Source organism: Bos javanicus, chromosome 9, assembly GCF_032452875.1.
Source record: "Bos javanicus breed banteng chromosome 9, ARS-OSU_banteng_1.0, whole genome shotgun sequence".
Classification (NCBI taxonomy): domain Eukaryota; kingdom Metazoa; phylum Chordata; class Mammalia; order Artiodactyla; family Bovidae; genus Bos; species Bos javanicus.
In genome coordinates, this window is record NC_083876.1 from 58,157,898 (window position 1) to 58,163,259 (window position 5,362).

At 36.0% G+C, this 5,362-nt stretch overlaps 1 long non-coding RNA gene across 1 annotated transcript; it reads left to right on the plus strand.

The window, feature by feature from the left end:
* Positions 1-818: 818 nt before the first annotated feature.
* Positions 819-4,244, plus strand: LOC133254432 (uncharacterized). Its single transcript, XR_009738672.1, has 3 exons — positions 819-970; positions 1,962-2,177; positions 3,624-4,244. It is a non-coding gene; the product is annotated as an uncharacterized LOC133254432 (long non-coding RNA).
* Positions 4,245-5,362: the final 1,118 nt, after the last annotated feature.

Genomic DNA, 5,362 nt, shown 5'->3' on the forward strand with positions numbered 1-5,362 from the left:
CAGTCTCTAGGTCTATTCGCTTCTCTGGAAATGGCACAATTTCATTCCTTTTTATGTCTGAGTAATATTCCATTGCATATATGTACCACATCTTTTCCATCCATTCCTCTGCTGATGGACATTTAAGTAGCTTCCATGCCCTGACTACTGTAATTAGCACTGCAATGAACAGTGGGGTGCATATATCTTTTTGAACTATAGATTTTTCTGAGTTTTTGTCTAACCTTATGTGGAAAGGTTAAAGGTATATAATTCTCTGCAGAGTAAGTTCAGTTTATCTCAGGAGTGAGATTGCTGGGTCACAAGCTTCTATTTTATAGTGCAAATTTGCATGGAACTCTAGTCAGCTACATGTGTAAGACATGTAATTTTGCCTTAGGTTTATTCTCATAGTAATCTTATTTCTAAGGTCTAGTAGTCAAATTACACTTGCATTTCCTCACAACATTATCTTTCTAGGTAAGATGCCAACACTTTTCTTCTCAGCCACCATCAATGTGAATTATTTCAAACTTGAGAAGCTGGGGATTACCTGCTCCATAAGAGACAGTACTGCAAAGACATGTCTTTAAAAAGTATACCATGTCCTTTACTGTTAGCATTAATTTCTGATATAGACTAAATAAATATTAAAATATCTGAAAGGATTAGGAAGTGCACACCTTGGAAAATACAATTGATGTTTTATTCAATTCATACACAGTGCTATAGCAGCAATTCATGACTCTAAAACCTCCTATGTTCAGCCAAGAAAACCATTCTTAGAACAAACTGTGTCTGTTGGATGCTCACAATGGTGAGATTCTAATGAGAATGTATCTGTGGATCAACAACTGATTTCTACCATTATCTGAGCACCATATGGCATAGCACTCATCATAATTTTAACATTTGTATTATCACAGTGAAGCCAGCTTATCTTCAATTCTCATTAAAGGAAAAAGAAAATTCCCAAATCCGCCCACAAAAGGTAAATATTGAAATAAGGAATCTTTGTACTATTACTACTGTTTGTGCTCCCCTACCAGTGTGTATTTTTCATGCACAGCAGGTAAAGTAAGAATTAGGGCATCAACAACAGTGACATGAATTTTTGTTTATCCTCAAGGAGCTAAATATAATAAAAAAAATATCTAAGCTAATTTCTGGGTAATGCATTCAGAATTTTTCTCATCCATGGACCACTGTTGTCTATAGAAGAAGCTTGATTGAATTACATTATTTCATACAAACTACACTGTGGAAGGAGATCTTCATACTTAACATTTCTGGGAAGTCAATAAGCAAAAGAATCAAGTGATTTTGACATCTGCTACTTAATGTCTTTACCAATATGCAAAAGAGAAAACTGAAGATTATTTAAAAGCAATAAGTAAAATATACTGCATATTATAAGACATGATAGCACTTGAATCCAGCTGCCCTTTGAAGAGATGAGTTATTTTACAGATGGCTCCCATCCGGCAATGCTGTTCTGTTTATAGGGCTGCAGGTGGTAGAATAGGACACGGGAACAGGGGTGGAAAGGTTAGAGCTATATAATTCTCTGCACAGTAAGTTCAGTAAATTAGATTAAGTTCCCAGCCTTCATTCCTTATCAGTACTGCCATCTAGAGTGACATGGCAAGTGTCATTTTGATGAGAGTTGAGTGCATGAAGTCGGTTTTTCATAATTTAGCATACTAGTCCAAAGGAAATAGCTTCCTTATTTACAGTTAAAATGGAAATACAGTTTCCATGTCAGTAAGACTGATATATGCAATTTAACTCACTTATACAAATTTTATGAACAACCATATATAGCCATTTATTTTATAAGTAGAATAATTTACATAATTAGGTTGATTAGGAATGAATGAAAATTAGGATGTGGATCAGCTAAGATAGAGAAGATAGCAACCAACCTTGTCTCAGTGACTTTCAGACAATAAAAAGTTGTTTTTTTTTCTTGATTAATCTAGGTGTAAAGTACAGGTTCAGAAGAGACATTCTTCTTTTCAAAGGACACCCAAGATTTGGGCAGACAGAGGCTTCACCGTCTTTAAATGTGGTCCTTTCACTAAAAGCCTCTGTGATTGTCAATGCAGGGAGAATTTGAGAGTCCTGCATTGGAAATCAAACAAGCAAGCCTAGAAATGATGTGCTCCTCTTTTGGCCATTTTTAATAGCAAAGCAAGGTACATGTATGACTTCACAGGGGTGAGTAAATACAATGTGTCTGGAGAATAGAATCTGAAACGCTAGTGCTCAGCAGCAGTGCTACCAGGAGGAAAGCTGCACAGAGTGATGAAGTGATACTGTCCAAGCTGTGACACTCTAATAACACACCTGATATTTCAACATTTTTTCTGAGACATCTTTCCAAATGCCTTCCTAAAGGTATCACTGTGCAAGGGTACTTGAGGTAAATTTGAGAGTATAGTTAAAGGAGGGGAGAAATTATGATTAAATTTCAGAGAAAAAATACTGGTTAGCAAGATTCAAGACAAGTTTGTTTTTTTTTTTTTTTTTCTTAGCAACTATACTACAGCCATTTATTGAAAGGCATAACACAGAAATGATATCAAATGATTACGAATTGATATGCTTTAGAACCCTAGGACATAAACTGTTGTTGGAAGTGGAGGGAAAAAGACAAACAGTGTCCCTATTCATAGCCAGACACCTTGACAAAATCATTAAATGAACCTCCCTAAATTTAAGTAGCAAATTCAAATACTTCATAATAAAACATTGGCTCATACTATGGTATTTTTCTACCCGTTATCTATATAGAATTTTTTTGGAAATGATGAAAAAGTTACTAAAATAGTTTCCTACTTGCTTTGGGTCTGAAAGTCTAAAAGTATCTATTGCCAAAATCTTTGTTATGACCTGTGGATTCTATGACTTTGCTCAATTAGATCAGTTAAAAAAAATTAAATGTCCAGAAATATGGATAAACTTGAGAAAGCATGTACAAAACTATCAACGAAGCCATTACACATACTGTCACTGACCTAGTCTAGCAAAGTTGGCTTTTATTAAATGGCAGCTGGGCCTGATTAAAAAATTATGACTCCCCTCAGGAATCATGAGGGTCATTAAAAACCAAGTCATAAAACCCTCTGCTCCTGAAGGCACACTGACAGAGAACACTTCCTATTTCCTTATATAATTTAACTTTAACTACCATCATACCCAACATATACTTAAAAGATTTTTCTTAAATTGCAATTTTATCTCTTACACACATATCTCAAATTGTTAAATAATTACCTTCAACTAATAGTTGAAAAACACAAAAGACCTGAATTATAAATATAATCTGATAGTTGATTGCTTTAAATACTGTTTTTTTCTCAGATATATGAATGAGTTTTCAACTAATTTACTTCAATAAGAGTATTTGTTTATCTTTACCTTCACAGTTCTAAAAGAGATTGGATGAGAAAACAAGAATCTATCAATGAGTAAACAACCTATGAAAGTTCATATGCTTATCAAATGTTAGAAGACTTTGTGGATGTCTTCCTAATTTAAATTTATAGATAATGCTTTGCATATATTTGTATGTACTCTTTTTGGAGGAAAATTCTTCACTTTTTATTTTCTTATTAACCTATCTGACTTCTCTTCCAAAGGTTGCACTTTTCCAACTTCGTTTGCTGACAACTGGCTACAATTATCCAGATAATTTACAGAAAGCCAATAATGTATTTAATGAAATGGATCAGAAAGTCCCTTATAGCCATTTTCCAATATCAGTACAAAGTTTCTAAAAGACAGTCATTATTACTGATAAAGACCAGATTTAGAAGCTTTGGCTTTTGGTCTGCATAACTGGTGTGGAAGAGGTGAGAGAGCTCTCCAGGGCCGCTTTTTAAGGGCACTTATGTCATTTATGATGGCTTGGCCCTCAGACACTAATCACCTCCCAGAGCCCCCACCTTCTAATACCATTAACGACAACATAGAATTTCAACATATGAATTTGGGGAGGGACATGAACCTTCAGTTGATAGCAGCTGGAAAGCATAGGAACACTAAGGATGCATCCTAGGATTGTTGATTTTCAGTCATGAAGCAGTGTCCAACCCTTTGCGACTCCATGGATTGCAGCATGCCAGACTTCCCTGTCCTTCACAGTCTCCTGGAGTATGGCCCAGTGATTTTTTCTGCTTAGGTTGCTATTAAAAATACCAGAATGGGTGGCTCAAATGGTTGTATATTTCTGTTAAAATATATTTTTTCACAGTTCTGAAAAAGTCCAAGATCAAGTTTCCAGTTGATTCATTTTCTGATGCAAATTTTCTTGTGGGCTTTCTGATGTCTGCCCATTTGCTATATCCTTACATGGTCTTGGCCTTCCCTGGTGGCTCAGAGGATAAAGCATCTGCCTGCAATGCAGGAGACCTGAGTTCGATCTCTGGGTTGGGAAGATCCCCTGCAGAAGGAAATGGCAACCCACTCCAGTATTCTTGCCTGGAGAATCCCATGGACAGAGGAGCCTGGCAGGCTACAGTCCATGGGGTCGTAAAGAGTCGGACACGACTGAACGACTTCACTTTCACTACATGGTCTTTGCTCCTTGTGTGTGTTTAGAGAAAGAGTAAGAGCTCTAGTCTCTCTTTCTCTTCTTATAAGGACACTAATCCTATTGGATAAGGACCCCACCCTTATGATCTCATTTAATCTTAATTATGTTTTAAAAACCCCTATCTCCAAAAATAGTCACAATAAGATTTACAGCTTCAGCATGTGAATTTTGGGAGGATTCATACATTCAGGCTATTGATACCCAGAAACTATGTTTTTTTTTTTTCTGTTTGTCCTCCAGAAAACATCAAACATTTAAGAAAACTTCTCTATCATATTATTATCTGTGAAGGACCTACCATGTGTGTATTGAATATTTTCTTGAATCCATTTTTTCAGTTTATGATCCTAGATCCTTTTTTCACTTTTGATGAAAGTGAAAGAGGAGAGTGAAAAAACTGGCTTAAAGCTCAACATTCAAAAAACTAAGATCATGTGATCCCATCACTTCTAGGCAAATAGATGGGGAAACAAAGGAGATAGCAACAGACTATTTTCTTGGGCTCTAAAATCACTGCAGATGGTGACTGCAGCCATGAAATTAAAAGACGCTTACTCCTAGGAAGAAAAGCTATGACCAAGCTAGACAGCATATTAAAAGGCAGAGACATTACTTTGCCAACCAAGGTCTATCTACTAAAAGCAATGGTTATTCCAGTAGTCATGTATGGATGTGAGAGTTGGACTGTGAAGAAAGCTGAGTGCTGAAGAATTGATGGTTTTGAACCGTGGTGTTGGAGAAGACTCTTGAGAGTCCCTTGGACTACAAAAAGATCAAACCAGA